The sequence below is a fragment of the Stomoxys calcitrans genome, chromosome 2, assembly GCF_963082655.1.
Source record: "Stomoxys calcitrans chromosome 2, idStoCalc2.1, whole genome shotgun sequence".
In the NCBI taxonomy this organism is placed as follows: Eukaryota; Metazoa; Arthropoda; class Insecta; order Diptera; family Muscidae; genus Stomoxys; species Stomoxys calcitrans.
The window spans coordinates 15,289,178-15,307,017 of NC_081553.1; the positions used below are offsets into that span (position 1 = coordinate 15,289,178).

General features: G+C 37.4%; 1 long non-coding RNA gene across 5 annotated transcripts in view; it reads left to right on the top strand.

The window, feature by feature from the left end:
* LOC106082221 (uncharacterized) overlaps window positions 1-17,840 on the top strand; it is a 119,563-nt gene that overhangs the window by 79,722 nt on the left and 22,001 nt on the right. The gene's annotated exons all lie outside the window — the stretch shown is intronic.

A 17,840-nucleotide genomic window follows, 5' to 3' on the forward strand; every position in this document is an offset into this window, starting at 1 on the left:
TTTGAAGGCTCTAGAGTGATTACAACAGACTGACGGACAGACACACGGACATCGTTAAATCGTCTTCGAATTTTACGACGATCTGAAATATATATACTTTGTAGGGTCGGAAATTGATATTTCGATGTGAAAGCATTTTTATTTTCAATTAAACTTTTAATTGACAAAAAATGTCCTGATTTTTTTCAGTGCATAAAAATTCTACATAACGGAATTATTCACAAATGTTGCCACTGTAAGGGGAATTTATCTCCGCCTGCAGTACCGTATTATGGTCAGGCAGCCTTTTAGACTGCCGGCAGTGTTTTAGACTGCCGGACCATAATACGGTCCTGCAGGCGGAGATCCGTGCGATCACGGAATGCGTGAAGTGGTGTGGTGCTAACGCGAGGAAGTCGAGTGTGAACATCTTTACCGACAGTAAAATTGCCATAAGGGCAATAACAACCAGGACGGTAAGGTCACGAACAGTAATAAGGAGATTAACGCCTACTCTGAGGATGGCAAAATCCGCATTGTTTGGGTGCCGGGAGTAAGGAGTAAGGGCAGACGATTTGGCCGTCAAAAAACTTGGTTTACCCGTAGCCTTTCGGATCGACGCAGTCCGAGTTAAGGGAGTGGGCGACGAAGGCGCATGCAACATTGTGGAAAAGCGAAATGGTCGGTAGGACGGCGAAAATCCTATGGGGTGGTCTGGACTAGGCTATTACTGAAAGGAAGCAAGAAGGAGGTCAGTATAGCTATTGGTATCATAACGGGACACATAGGACTACGAGCTCACTTATGTAAAATCAGTGCGGCAAGTGATAACATGCGGGGAAGATGATGAGACAGTGGAGCATTTCCTTTGGAGCGTTTCCTTAGGTGAAGACACAATACCAGACATGAACCAACTTAGGGGAGTGTTATTGAAAACAATTAAGGATTTGGTAGGTATCATGGAATTCCTAACTTAAAATTTTCTTTTTAGAGGTTACTTTATAGTTTTTAGAGCGCACAACAAGCCGATTACTGACTTAGGTGTATGTCCAAAGTGGCATGGGGAGGATTAATATCTACACCCTCTTTTCAATCTAACCCAACCTAAGGGGAATTTAATCCAGGCGTTCAGTGTCATATGCGGACATTCGAGCCTTAGTGGGTCGAAAATTAGATTGCTTCGACAACGGATATCATCCGATAAACTTTAAATTTCATGACGACCAAGAATACATTTGTAAACCAGAAATTTTTTACAAATTCATCAATTCATTTTCGATGTATTTAAAAGGTTAAAGAAACAAAGCAAATCATTTAATATGCACACATTTACACCGGTTTTAGCAAAACTTATTGTAAATTTGAAAAAGGTTTTTCGAAGGCTTTGCTTTATAGAACTGCCAACTAAACCTATTTTAAGGCTTCATTAAGTTTTGTAAATAATGCCGTCATTAAACTTCATATAAAATGTGACATTCACCAAAGTTTACTTAAATGTTTAAAAAATTATCTTACAAAATTCCATAATATTTTCTTATTTATTTTGCGATAATCTTTCTTTGTCTAACATTTGACAATATTTTCTATGAATATTAAATTTCACCAAAATTTTCCACTGTTTCGAAATGATTACACACCCTTGTGTCCATGTTACAACTGAATACAATTAAACATTGTACTTGAATAGGAAAACAAACTTGTCTACTCGTATTACCATTACAACAATAGAATACAACGTTAATAGGTAGATTTGTAAGCCAATGCGAGTGTATGCGCGCGTGTGTGTGTGTGTCTTGATATATAAAGATGACCCAATACTATCTATAGTACCCCCTATTATGGACAATAGATAGATAGGGTATCTGTGGTGTACTACGAGTATTCCTGTAACACTGCTTTACATAAGTATGAGTGTTAATTATGGCATTGTCATTGTTAGGGACGTTTGGTGTTGCTGATAATTGTGTTCACTATTAGGGCGGGAGGGAGATGTTAAGTACCAGAAGTCGTCACATTTGCAAACTGCCTGGATGATATTTAATCTCGATAATACAGAATGAATGCTTTGTTAATTTGCGATGACGTTATTTTTTTATATATATGTACATATATTTTTAAATACACCAATCAGAATGAATGTATGTAGAGTACAATCAAATAGAATGAATGATGGCAAAGAATTAGGACAGTGGGACCTTAAATTATAATAATGATAAGAATAAAAAGTATATTTCAATAATGTATGTAAATCACAACTGACATCAAATGACGGGCATTGCGGTGATATTAAGTTTCACACGCTTGTAATTGTCGTAGATTTCTTTATGATTTAAAAAAATTAAAATAATTCACTGACATTTATTGTTATTTCTTTTTTGTTGGTGTATAGTTGACCTGTTGTTGTTTATTTGTTGGAGTTTGTTTGGCTTGAGGTCATAGGTGAACAAATTTAAAAAAAAAAACTGATGTTGTTTTTTATTACTTTATTATATCTATCGATTTTCCAATATGTCGAGACATCGCCGATGTTCATCCTCAGGGTTTGCGGTGATATTAAGTTTCACACACTTGTAATTGTCGTAGATTTCTTTATGATTACAAAAAAATTAAAATAATTCCCTGACATTTATTGTTATTATTGGGTTGCCCAAAAAGTAATTGCGGTTTCTTCATATAGTCGGCGTTGAAAAATTTTTTCACAGCTTGTGACTCTGTAATTGCATTCTTTCTTCTGTCAGTTATCAGCTGTTACTTGTAGCTTGCTTTAGAAAAAAAGTGTAAAAAAAGTATATTTGATTAAAGTTTATTCTAAGTTTATAAAAATGCATTTACTTTCTTTTAAAAAATCCGCAATTACTTTCTGGGCAACCCATACTTTTTTGTTGGAGTATGGTTGAACCGTTGTTGTTTATTTGTTGGAGCTTGTTTGGCTTGAGGTCATAGATGAACAAATTTTTAAAAATCGGATGTTGTTGTTTTTAATGCTTTATTATATCCATCGATTTTCCAATATTTCGAAACATCGCCGATGTTCATCATCAGGGTTTTGTTCTTTTACATTAAAACAGAAAAAACAAATAATTAACACATTTCACTAACACAATTTACTCAAAGAATGGTCTCGTCAGCTTTGTGACATGCAGTGGAATAATATTCAGATCTGTGTCCTTCCGAACTGTGACGGGCTGTCTCTTCAGTTCTCATGTGGACCACCTCCATCAGTGGGAAGACATAACTAGATCTCCATGATCTAGAGCGCTCGGTTCAGCGATACAAGAAAGAACCTCTAGATCAAGCGCCATATCAAACAAGTCTAGACAACATTCATGCAGACACGGTAGCAGATGCGGTAAATGGCTACCCGGTGAATGTAGTCCTTGGAGAACGACCGCTTCTCATTGCACCCGAAGAAATTAACCTCCCCCGGCAGAGTAGTTCTGGCTCAATTACGTTGCGGCAGATGCTGCCGCCACAACTCCTACAGAGCAAGGATAGATGTCGACCTGCAGATGTATGTCCCGATTGTAACCAGGGACCGAACTATACACGTCACCTGTTTAACTGCCCAGCCAGGCCCACTCGACTCAGACCCAGATCCCTGTGGACGCACCCCATCTTAGTCGCAGAGTTGCTGGGTCTTGACACTCAACAGAATCAAGCAGAATCAACAAACTGCTACAACAACAACCAAAAGTATAACAAATAATTACTTATTGCGAGCGAGACAATTGACTTGTTCACCATGGAGTCACTTCACAACTATAAGCTAATGTGTTTGCTTCTATTTTTGTATATGCTTTGTAATTCTGTCTTTCTTAGGTACATTAATAATGTGTAACATTTCCAAAGTATATCTCCTATCGTTCGAATTCGGCTTGTGGCCTGTTGCCAAACAGTTAGCTGCAAGGGCTGTCTTTTGTTCTAAGAGCCTACCGGAGGCCTTTGGGTCTGATTTGTATCCATCTAGCCTGGTTTTGCAATTTTGTTTTTGTAGTGCCAACATACACCTACTGGCATATAATGTTCTTCCATTTCAACAATAAAATTTATTCTGTAAACTATATTTGCTTCGTTCGATTTTCTTTTGCTGAAAAACTTATTGACTGTATTCTGCGTCTTCTGAGTAATCTGTTATTTTTCCTTATTTTATACATTGGATCTGCTAAGTCTTTCGGAGTATGCGTTAATGGCTTGCATATTTTGGTTTCCTTTTCTTCTCTTATTATCTCCATCTCTTTTTATTCTTGATCGATTTTATTCTATTAAGTCTCGTATTGTTTGATTTGGAAACTCATTCATTTATTATCTTTTATTCTCCTCTCGTTGCTTTCTTTGAAAATTTCATCGCTAATGTCCAATATCCTTCTGATAAAGTTGGTTGCAGTCTTGACAATTATTAGCCGAGAGTGTTTGGAGTTAAAATTTATAAGATGACCTGACGCCGTAGGTTTCTGGTACTAGTTTATTCTGAGTTTCTCGTTGCATCTATGAATAATTGTGTCTAAGTGCGGCAATTTGTCTTCGTCCCACTTCTCCACAGTAAATTGAAATTGTCTATCAAATGAACTCACTGCGGTTAATGTGTTCTCCACTTACGTTCTCCTTAGTATGCAGAATATGTCATCAACATATTTTTTTAGCATTTATAGCATATCGTCAATTTTTCCGTTGTCGCATCTAACATTACCTCCATCAAAATGTCCGCAATTATCGCCGAAACTGGTGATCCTTTTCTCTGTTCATAAACCTTTTGAACAAATATGAAATATTTGGTATCCTTTATGCAGAACGTTAAAATTTCGATGATTAAATCCATTGTTATGTTCGTATGACTTTTTATACCTTTCCTTCCTTTATTGTTTTAATTGCCAAGTTTACTGGAATGCTTGGAAAACGTGAAATTACGTAAAACGATATCAGTATTTCATCCTAAATTCGATGGTGTCCTTTACATTGTATTTAGAATCATTCTTCAAACTCTTAAAAATGCTGATCATTTATATTGATAAATCGTACACTGGGGAGTTTATCGATGAACAAAGTGGCCGTAAAGGGGTCCCCTCTTTGGTATTTATTCGTTTTTAATAATAAATATCGTGGATTAAAGTTATTACTACCCTCCTTTTAGCACATAAGAGCCTTTCACAACAATATTTTAGTTTAAATGCGTCTTTATTGCCTCGGGCCCACTGTAACTAATAAATGTAGCATATAATAGATATTTTTTGACTAAATATCTATTTGTAATCACGGGTGTAGGTACTCGTACTCGTTCATGGTTTGTGTGATTATTCACAACAAATTACGTAAATGATAATAAATACAACAACAACAAAAACGTTTAGCAAACTCAAAAAGCAAAACAAGCCAAAAGCAAAAAAGGAAAAACTATAACATCAAGGATGTGAAGAGGGAGAAGAGCCGAGAAGTGGCCATGATGATGATGACGATAGTGGTGGTGACAATGCTTGAACTTGCTTATGATTACCCACTACCCCACTTTGAGTTAGAAGTGTAGAAGCTTATGATGTGCTTAAGTTGCAGGGGACCGGAAAATTTTTCCAACTTACGTGTGCACAAAGTGCATTCGACCAAACAAACGATATAATAAATTTAATTGACATCAGACCAACAACCAACAACAACAACAACCATAACGGCAGCGACGCTAACCAAAAATCATTAGAAATATACTAATAACTATGAAAACAATAACAACAACAGCAACAACTACACTTATGTATGTCCACATGTATATGCGGCAATAGGTGGTAGCCTTTTATCATATGGATGAGTTGCATTGTGTAGTGTGTAGATGTTGGGTGTAACCATTTGGCAAGACACATTTTTTACATCAATGGGAAATATGATTAATTTCATCACACGCTCCAAAGACATTATGACAAATGGATGTGCGATTTTCAAACCAAAAATAGTAGATAATTTTAATTAGAAAAATTATAAAAGCAGTTTTCTTTGCTTTAATCTTTCGAACAGATAATTTTTCACAAAGAAACTACGACTTCAATTAGTACTACATACAGGACATTTGTGAAGTACGATGCCATATGAATGACATAGGGCCCAAGTGAAACTTTTCCCCAAACAGTTGGTCGCCCTGCGAATCGCCGCATAGTGTTACCTCTTCACCCATATCGTTGGACAAAAATAGTTAGAGTTATTTTAGCTTTCTAAAATTTAACAAATATGTTTATTTCAGCTTAATATAGAAAACATTGAAGTGTGGCCCAAATTGGTCTATAACCTGATATAACTGTCATCTAAAACGAACACCCGAATTGACTTCTTGTGCGTCTAGAATCTGCAACTTCTATCCGATTTGGTTGAAATATCGCACAATGACTTCTGTTGTGACTTTCAACAACTACGGAAGTATGGCCTGAACCGGTCTATAACCTTACATAGCCCCCATATGAAACGATTTCCCGATGAAACTTCATGAGCTCTTCGAATTTTCGTCCGTGCGCTCAGTTAAGTAAACAAGTATTTTAAGAGATTAAAAATCAATTAGTCAGAGAACACGATATTCGGAAATTCGCCATTTTTTTCGCAGCAGCTCTATTGGTGTTTCGGATCCATCTCTTTTTGCTTTGTTGTAATATCGAGTTCGTTTTTCAATATATGTTACATCCTTTCACAGGATATTTTCGTAACTTTAGCCATTTGATTGCACCTATGTCGTGGATTTCGTTGGGTTCGAGCCTCCCCTCATCTAACCAGGGTTTGTTGCAGTTTTGCAGATGAGCAAACATTTTGTTCACTTTCCACTGTTTGAGTTCGCAAACAACAGCCGGTTGTGATTTTCCAGCCAAATATAACGCAATCACACTATTATGCTTGAAATCTATCACAAATTACTTTTTTTTTTTTAAAAAAAAGAAAACTATATGAGCTGTCAATAAAACAATTATCGTGTTGTCATTTCTAGTTTGACAGACTTTCCATTGTGAACTTGGTAACACTTCGTGTTTGCTTTTCTGTAATAGGGACCAGGGCGTTATGTTCTTGACGCATTTGCACAAGGTACTATCATCATTTGGAGGCCATCGGAGCGTTAGCATGTCCGCCTATGGATTCAATTTCCGGCGTGAAAATTTTTCTATGGTAGTTATCCCAAAAAAAAACAAAATTTTTCTATGGTAGTTATCCCCTTATTAATGCTGGCTATATTTGTGAGGTATCCTGTCTGTTGAAACTTCTCTAACAATTGGTGCAGCTATACGGCATGCCATACTCGGCATGAAAACGGAGGCCCCATATCATAGAGCTTAAACTTTAACCGGACTGCACTCATGGGACATTTAGTGGAAGTTGTAAAGGGTGATTTTTTTGAGGTTAGGATTTTCATGCATTAGTATTTGACAGATCACGTGGGATTTCAGACATGGTGTCAAAGAGAAAGATGCTCAGTATGCTTTGACATTTCATCATGAATAGACTTACTAACGAGCAACGCTTGCAAATCATTGAATTTTATTACCAAAATCAGTGTTCGGTTCGAAATGTGTTCAAATTTTGAAAAATTTTGTTCAGCGATGAGGCTCATTTCTGGTTGAATGGCTACGTAAATAAGCAAAATTGCCGCATTTGGAGTGAAGAGCAACCAGAAGCCGTTCAAGAACTGCCCATGCATTCCGAAAAATGCACTGTTTGGTGTGGTTTGTACGCTGGTGGATTCATTGGACCGTATTTTTTCAAAGATGCTGTTGGACGCAACGTTACGGTGAATGAACACATTTCGAACCGAACACTGATTTTGGTAATAAAATTCAATGATTTGCAAGCGTTGCTCGTTAGTAAGTCTATTCATGATGAAATGTCAAAGCATACTGAGCATCTTTCTCTTTGACACCATGTCTGAAATCCCACGTGATCTGTCAAATACTAATGCATGAAAATCCTAACCTCAAAAAAATCACCCTATACTAGTTATCATCTGCGCAATTTCCGCACCATGATCGAATGCTGCCACCTGCTATGGGGGTGAGACGTTACGTTACTTTATTGTAAGGAGAAAAATAACGATCTAATTCGTAGCTGCGAAAGTGTAGCGAGAAAGTGTTCGGGAGTTCTTCTTAGAGAACGGGTTATTTATTTACAACAGAGGAAAGGACGCCGCCTTCGAGATTTCGAACAGGATAGGGGTTTTGAACCTTACATTAGGCAAGGGAGTTTGAAGAGTTAAGGCAACAGAATATTGAGCCACTCCGAAACCCAATACGGACAAAATATGAGAAATTTAATGCGTCAATTGGTGGTAGATTTCGTTACGCAACGAGTGAGATCTCGAGTGTGATGGACATTGAGTACTTGGTATAGACCATTGGAAAGGGGATGGCATACGCTTACAGGTCGGCTTGTCGGTGCGGGAGGCCGCGAAAAAGGAAGTCCAAAAAATAGGGGAATAAGGATCTCAAGTTACTCCGAACCAATTTCTGAAGGACGTTTACTGTGGCACTAGGAATGGCGACAGAGAGTAATGAGCGGTGTATGAGGACAAAGTGAGGGTCAACAAAAAAGAATTTAGGAGAACCAGAAAGGGGGATTTTGTAAGATTAATGCAGGAGTTTTCGAGTGTCAAGGCCACCTCGAGATTAAAGAAATTGATAGCAATCGAGCAGCGATCAGACGGAGAGTAGACTGAGTAACCCGGCGATGCGTTGGTTCATTTGTTGAGACGAACTTTGCCAGCTGTTGTTGTATGGGTCAGAAAATAGGGGTATTGGGTTCTGTAGAGAGCAGTAATATGGGTGCGTTGGTGATGGATTTGGTAACCCATGACAGCATTCATTGGGTATTGCATACCTTTGTACCCTATAAGTCTCGTGGTCCAGTTGGAATTTACCCCAAGATGCTACAGGAGGATTTGGCTGTCTGACCGATGGTTAGGTCGCTTTGTTATGATCGTGTATAAGGTACTCCTATCTATAATTGTGGTGGAGGAGGGTGAAGGTTGACTTCGTACCGAAGGTGAGGAAGCTGAAATGTAGTGCAGCAAATGGTTTAAGGCCGATTTGTCTCTCATCCGTCTTCGTGAATATTAAAAATATATAGAATTTCTTCGTGAAGACGTAAAAGTTGAAGAGGATTCTGGGCTATCATATAACAAATAAGCTTAGAAGGGACTATTCCTTCAGATGGAATTTACCCCAAGATGCTACAGAAGGGCTTTGACTGTCTGACCAATGGTTACGTCGCTTTATTTCGAGCGTGTATTTCGTGCTCCTATCTATAATTGTGGTGGAGGAGAGTGAAGGTTGACTTCGTACCGAAGGTGAGGAAGCTGAAATGTAGTGCAGCAAATGGTTTAAGGCCGATTTGTCTCTCATCCGTCTTCGTGAATATGTTAAAGATGAAGAGGATTCTGGGCTATCATATAACAAATAAGCTAGGAAGGGACTGCTCCTTCAGTTGGAATTTTCCACAAGATGCTACAGAAGGGCTTTGACTGTCTAACCTCTGATTACGTCGCTTTATTTCGAGCGTGTATTTCGTACCCCTATCTATACTTGTGGTGGATGAGGGTGAAGATCGACTTTTTACTGAAGGCGAAAAGCTGCAATGGAGTGCAGCCAATGGTTTGAAGCCGATTGGTCTTTTATCCTTCTTCGAGAAGATGTTGAAGAGGATTCTGGGCTTTCATATAACAAACTAAGAAGGAACTACTTCTCGAGGTGTCAGCTTACAAAGATGCAGGGCAGATCGGTTGATGCTGAACTTCTTAGTTTAGTACATCACTTGAAAAGGACTCTTCAGTATAAGGAATTCATGTAGGCGGCCTTTCTGGATATATATGGGACATTTAATATTGTCCATTCATCCACCATAGGCGCGACTTTAAAGGAAGCAGGGTAGAGAGCGGCATTATAAGCTGGATAATGAGTATGTTTCAGCATAGGGAGATTACGGGTAGTATTGGAGCCATCTCAGTGAAGGTGAATTCGACGAGGGGTACGCCACAGGACGGAGTTAATTCGCCTTTGCTATGGATTCTAATAATCGATGGGATTCTGTTTAGACTTGAGACGAAGGGCATCAAGGTGTGAACTTATGACACGGTTATTCTTAGCACCAGCAAGTTGATACACATTTGGGGTTTTGAATGCCGCTCTCGGAGTTACGGCGTCCTGGGCTACTGGGTGTAGTCTAGGAGTGAACTCAAGAATGACTCAGTTAGAATTGTTCACGGGAAGGTGCCTAGTCTGCAAAGAACGGTCTTGAAGCTTTCAAGGTTGGCAAGGGCTTTTCTGCATAATACGAAGGTTGTTTTTGATATTTCGGAATTGGACAACCTTTGTGTTGCAATCTGCCAACTGACAGCTCTATCATAAAGCTTGAAATTTTTGAGGTTATACGTACTCAGAACGTTTTGTCATACGAGCGCAATTTGTGTTGTTTACAGACATCTCGCCCAAAAAATGAAATTAAATCGTGAACATTTTCGTGCGATTATTTTTTACAACTTTCGACGTGGATTAACTCAACATCAGTGCATCGATGATCTTATTTCAATTGTTGGCGGTGAAGCTCAAGTGTTTATTGATGATATGGTGAATTCAATTCTGTCCTTTCTATAAACTTAGTATTGTACATTTTTTAAAAGTTTTGCTATTATTTTCTGTCAAGACAAACCTTTTCGTAAGATGCGATTCACATGTTTTATATTCAGTTACGATAAGATACCCTCTTATTATTGATCTTCATTTTAATTAGAAAAGTATTATGAATAATTCGGTTTTATTATGTCCGTTTAAAGAAAATTAATTAATAATTTCAATATTTTATCTTATTCATCATTTCCTCGTGTTAATTTTTTATTTTATTTTAATGAACTGTCTATTTAAAAACCATTAGTTAACTATAAAACTGTTTTTTTCATTTTCATTTGACATTTTACAATCGTGGGCAATGACTCAAACCGATTGCAAATTGTCTGCCAATAGTGCATCATTTGCAAGGCCAATATTTATAGATACACCTAATATAGATTGTTTACGTAATGAGCGCAAATAATACGAAATACATCCGTGTGGGTGTGTGAAAATTATTATAAATATAAGGGAATTACAATAACAATAGCGATAATGCATGATGGCAACGCAGATAACAATGACTACAGCAAATTAAATGGATTGGCAACTGTTGTTGAGCAAATGAGTGATAGATAGAGAACCCAGAGTTGCAATCTTGATTTGTCTTCACTTGAACAGCATTGCGAATATGATGAGGATATATTTAACATTTTGAAACTCAAACTTAAGAAATCAAATGGGAGAATGACGTATTTAAATCATGTGCAGCTTCTTCCATAGACATAGACATGGGGTATATACATGTGCAGCATAGACATCCGCACATCAGTGAGGTCTTTGCAATATTCGTATTGTGCCCATCAATATAAAGTGTTGTAACTAAGAAAAGTATAAAAAAACTAGAAGTGTTTTAATATATAAATTAATATTTATATAATTAAATATATAATAATATACCTAAGGGGGACATTTTATTCAAAATTCCAGTTAAAAAACGCATAATTGTCCCCAAAATTGTTTCTCTTATTAATATTCACTTTATAATTTACTCCCTTTTAGATTGAAATCTAAAACGAAAATTCGGGCAATGGGGTTTTTTCTGGAAATTTTCTTCTAAATACTATTTTTATTGAAAATAGTAACCTATCGCTTAGTAATCGAAGGTTGTCACTTGCCGAAAACAGAAAAGGGCAAACCCAATGAACATTGAGGATGTCAAAATGTACATATTGCAAATGATACAAATGCGAGACAACATAAACAAAGAATGTATGTTAAAATGGATCTTGATGACATCCCCAATGGTAGGTATTGTAAAAAAAACAAGTAAAAAGGCCCCAAACTTCGTCAAAATCGGACAATAAATGTGCCTTTTATAGGTCCAAAACTTTAAATCGAGAGATCGGTCTATACGGCAGCTATATTCAAATCTGAACTGATCTGAGCCAGATTGAAGAAGAACGTCGAAGGTCCTAACATCACTCACTGTTCTAAATTTCGGCAAAATCGGACAATAAATGCGCATTTTATGGGCCCAAAGCCTTAAATCGAGAGATCGGTCTATATGGCAGCTATATCCAAATCTGAACCGATCTGAGCCAAATTAAAGAAAAATTGTCGAAGGGCCTAACACAACTCACTGTCCCAAAATTTCGGTGACAGCGGACAATAAATGCGCATTTTATGGGTCCAAAACCTTAAATCGAGAGATCGGTCTATATGGCACCTATATCCAAATCTTAACCGATCAGTGCCATATAGCAAAAGTATGTCGAGGGGCTTCACCTAACTCACTGTCTCAAATTTCGGTGACATCGGACAATAAATGCGGCTTTGTGGGGCCAAGACCTTAAATCGAGAGATCGGTCTATATGGCAGCTATATCCAAATCTGAACCGATCTGTGTCATATTGTAGAAGTATATCGAGGAGCTTAACTTAACTCACTGTCCCAAATTTCGGCTACATCGGACAATAAATACGCCTTTTATGGGGCCAAGACCTTAAATCGAGAGATCGGTCTATATGGCAGCTATATCCAAATCTGAACCGATCTGTGCCATATTGCAGAAGTATGCCGAGGGGTTTAACTTAATTCACTGTCTCACGTTTCAGCTACATTGGACAATAAATGCGCCTCTTATGGAGCCAACACTTTAAATCGATATATCGGTCTATATGGCAGCTATATCCAAATCTGGACCGATTTGGGCCAAGCGTCGCAAAAATGCCAAAGAGCCTAACACAACTCACCGCCCCAAATTTCGTCAAAATTGGACAATAAATGTGCCTTTTATAGGTCCAAAATCTTAAATCGAGAGATCGGTCTATACGGCAGTTATATCCAAATCTGGGCCGATCTGAGCCAAATTGAAGAAGAATGTCGATGGGCTAAGCTTTACTTATTGTCCCAAATTTCGGCAAAATCGGACAATAAATGCGCCTTTTATGGGCCCAAATCTTTAAATCGAGAGATCGGGCTATATTACAGCTATATCCAAATCTGGACCCATCTCGGCCAAATTGAAGAGGAATGTCGATGGGCCTAACACAACTCACTGTCCCAAATTTCGGCGACATCGGACAATAAATGCGCATTTTATGGGCCCAAAACCTTAAATCAGGAGATCGGTCTATATAGCAGCTATATCCAAATCTGGACCGATCTGAGCCAAATTCAAGAATAATGTGGAAGCGCCTAACACAACTCACTGTCCCAAATTGCAGCAAAATTGGATAATAAAATTGGATTAAATCGAGAGATCGGTCTATATGGCAGCTATATCCAAATCTGTACCGATCTGGGTCAAATTGAAGAAAGATGACGAAGGGCCTACCAAAACTCACTGCCCTAAGTTTTAGTAAAATGGTACAATAAATGCGCCTTTTATGTGCCGAAGACCCTAAGTCGAGAGATTGGTCTATATGGCAGCTATATCCAAATCTGAACCGATCTGTACCAAATTGAATAAGAATGTCGAAGGGTCTTACATACCTCACTGTCCCAAATTTCCGCAAAATTGGATAATAAATGTGGTTTTTATGGGCCTAAGACCCAAAATCGGCGGATCGGTCTATATGGGGGCTATATCAAGATATAGTCCGATATAGCCCATCTTCGAAAGTGACCCACTTAGAGACAAAAAAAAAATTGTGCAAAGTTTCAGCTCAGTATCTCTATTTTTAAAGACTGTAGTGTGATTTCAACAAGCAGACGGACGGACATGGCTAGATCGTCTTATAGGATCGGAAAAAGATATTTCGATGTTTTGCAAACGGAATGACAAAATTAATATACCTCCATCCATCGTTGGTGGGTATAAAACTATGTAGTCTGATCGTTTTCCGCCACCCCATTTAATAAATCCTGCCCTCCTCCATAGGGTGAGAAAAATAATAATTTTGTTATTCCGCTTATAACTCATTGAATACAAACACAAGGATGAATTTCTTGATAGCCTTGGCCATCCATCTTTCCACAAAATTTAGATGACATAAGTCAAAGAACGATTTAAACAAACTCAAAACCCCTATGAATATATATTTGATCAATAGTAAAGGACATACTTTAGCCGCCTCTGCTACAGTAGGGCAGAGGTTAGCATGTCCGCCTATGACGCTAAACGCCTGGGTTCGAATCCTGGCGAGACCATCAAAAAAAATTTTCAGCAGTGGTTTTCCCCTCCTAATGCTGACAACATTTGTGAGGTACTATGACATGCAAAACTTCTCTCCAAAGAGAGAAGTTCGGACTCGGCTATAAAGAGGAGGACCCTTATCATTGAGCTTAAATTTGAATCGGACTGCACTCAATAATATGTGAGAAGTTTGCCCTGTTCCTAGGCAAAATTTGCTAATATGCATTTTGCCCTATTATATATTGGGTTGCCCAAAAAATAATTGCGGATTTTTTAAAAGAAAGTAAATGCATTTTTAATAAAACTTAGAATGAACTTTAATCAAATATACTTTTTTTACACTCTTCTTCTAAAGCAAGCTAAAAGTAACAGCTGATAACTGACAGAAGAAAGAATGCAATTACAGAGTCACAAGCTGTGAAAAAATTTGTCAACGCCGACTATATGAAAAATCCGCAATTACTTTTTGGGCAACCCAATAGTACCCTTCTAGATTTCCTACCTCTGCGAAAACTCCAACTTGGAGTTATTTTTTCTGAAAAATAATACTCGACTTTAAAAACGCCCAGGTTATTTTTAAACAGAAGTAATATCACAATAATCAATATGGCATTAACTCATTAAGGAAAATGTTTTGTTATTATTGCTGATTTATTCGGATATTCAGTGTGTCAGTCGTTAGGTCGGACAGACGTACTGCTTGCCACTCACCCAGTCAACACCATTTCGTCAGAGCAATTCACATAAAAAATTTTGCATACGTAAGATTTCTGTGTTGTTTTTGTCATTTGTGTTTTTTTATGTTTTGCTTGTCTGGCTGCTCGGTTTTTTTTTTTGAGTTCTTATCGTCTTTATTTTAATTTCATTCCTTTTATAATTTTTATGCCAAGACATTTGGTCGTCAGCGTCAAGCAGCAACCTCATCATCGTCTCATGACGATGACGACGAAGTGAGCTATGCGCGGTGTCAATAAATGCGAAAATGAAATGTAAATATTTACGAAAAACTCAAAAGAAAGCAATAAATTTCAATTAGATTTTTTTTGCAAATTTTTTGCTTTCGTTGAAAGCTTCTTCAGAGAAATAATAATTTTTATTTTTGTTTCACACAGAATGAGAATTATTAAATTGAAGAAAGACAATTATATCAATATAAAGGAGTTGGAGTATTGTTTATGAAGGCGGTGAAGGATAAGCAATTACAAATTAATTTGTAATTTATCAGATATATAAAGAATTTCATTCAATTATTTGTAGCATACATAATGTGAAGAGTTTAATTCTTCTTACTGGGATTGCCAGAAAAATAAGGTTTCAAATTCAATATCACACTCAGCTCACTATTTATGGTTAGATAGAATATATTAACTAATTTGACCAATCGCAGTGATGGAGGGTTATCAATCCAGAAAAATTTAGTAAAAAAAAACTTTAAGAAAAGTTCAATTTGGCCTTACTTTAAAAAAATGCGTTAGGAAAAAATTATACTAATTTCGTCATTTCGTTTGAAACACCTCGAAATATTGATCTAAGTTCCATAAAGTACATATTTTCTTGATCGGTTTGACATTTTAAGTCAATCTAAGCAGTCCGTTGGTAGAAAGCACCTAGATTTTCGACTATGTAAAGCTAAGCCTATGAAATTTTCCTCAATTTCTCCTTTTTGATATAGGTAAGTTGGAATTTTAAATGGGTCAAATAGTCCTTGTTAATATATAGCTTACATAAAAGCCGATCTGCCGATTCCACACCTTTAGTCTCTAAAGAGCGCAATTCCCATCCGATTTGCCTAAATTTGGCATAATAATTTTGCACTATGACCTCTAACATATGTTGCCACAATATCATATAGCTCTCATATTTACAAACTCTAGATGCGAGATATTGAATACCTACAGGAAATACAGTTGAACCTCGATTATCCGGGCCTCTAATAACCGGTTAACCCTTTTAACCGGCATGCTGTGCTTTTGATTTTGAACCTCTATTAACCGTGCTTTACCTCTATTGTCAGTGCATCAATAATTTATAAATCAAATAAGAGAGCATGGGTAACACAAAAACTTTTCCTCGAGTGGTTCAACAACAATTTTGTACCAGAAGTAAGAGAACATCTACAAAAAATTGGCTTCGATAGGAACTGCAAATTGCTTTTGATTCTAGATAATTGTCCAGCATACCCAGATGTAAATGTTCTGAAATCTGAAAACGTTGAAGTAAAATGTCTTCCACCGAATTGCACTCGAATCTCGAGTGGTTCACCAACAACAATTTTGTGCCAGAAGTAAGAGAAGATCTAAAAAAAATTGGCTTCGATAGGAACTGCAAAGTGCTTTTGATTCTAGATAACTGTCCAGCATACCCAGATGTAAATGTTCTGAAATCTGAAAAATAAAATGTCTTCCACCGAATTGCACTTGATGTTCTATTGATAACCTCCCAAAGTGGATCGAGTGCTATGATGATGTCACATCCTGCGCTATTCTATCTGAGACCGACATAATACGTATGGCAAATCAAAGCGAAGATTACGAGACTGATGTGGATTCCCAGAAATACCTACATTGGCTTAAGCAAAATGGAGGCATACAGTGCTCTTTTGGTATTTCTCAGCCAGATGTAATGCAGGTACATCGCATACAAACAAATCTACTCACACAAAATATATATGCTCAAAACCGAACAACACAACATTGCTCGACTCCCACTCAGACTTCGGAGTCGACTCCGGGCACTTGAAAAGCTACATTGTATCATCCCCACTAAAGAATAGGGATGATACCCAACCTAGGCAATATAGACAAAAAAAATGTATTAGCAAGTTATTACGAATATGTTAAAACAAATAAATAAAAATTGAACCTGGAAAAGACCTTCGGGATCTTGAGGACTTTGAACCCCCTTTAAACCCTAGGCAATATGGCCAAATGAAAAGTATTAAGGAGTAGATTATAAAAACAAAAAAAACAAAAAACTAATAAATTACACTTAACTACAGCTCTTTTTTCCAATTTTCATTTTTGTCCAAAATCTAGGATAAAAAAGAGTTGGAGGGGTGTAAAGGGCACCCACATATATTTATATACTATCGTTGTTGTAAAGGGCCCCCACATATACATATACTATACGCGGCAATCCGAGGGCATTTTGGGTTGCTAGGGGATCGAGGGGCATTTTTCCCATAAACGGACATAAGAATCTCGTTCATGGGCTCAGAACTTGCGGGTGCGCCCTATAAAGTCAATTTTTACGCAAATGTCGTCATTTCGTTTGTAACACCTCGAAATATTTATAATAAACTAGCCGAATCGGGGGAGGGGCGCCCCCAAACACTTGACTCGACATTTGGATATCAGATTTGTATTCATATCTCAAATACCTTTTATTTGAGCCCCATATTGTCATGTTCAGTAGTCAGTCAGTTGGGGGTTGTTTTGGGGAAGGGGAGCACTCCCAGAAACTTGGTCTCGAAATTGGATATCAATTTCGTGCTCTACTCTAATTTCTGCTTTTAGATTCCTAAAAGAGAGCGCACAAAATTTCACTTAAATCGCACACACATTTCCGAGATCTGGCGTTTCTGAAAATGAGGGTAAAGGGGAGGGTCAAATCCGGAGATCGATTTATATGGGAGCTATATCAGATTATAAACCGATTCGGTCCGTACTTAG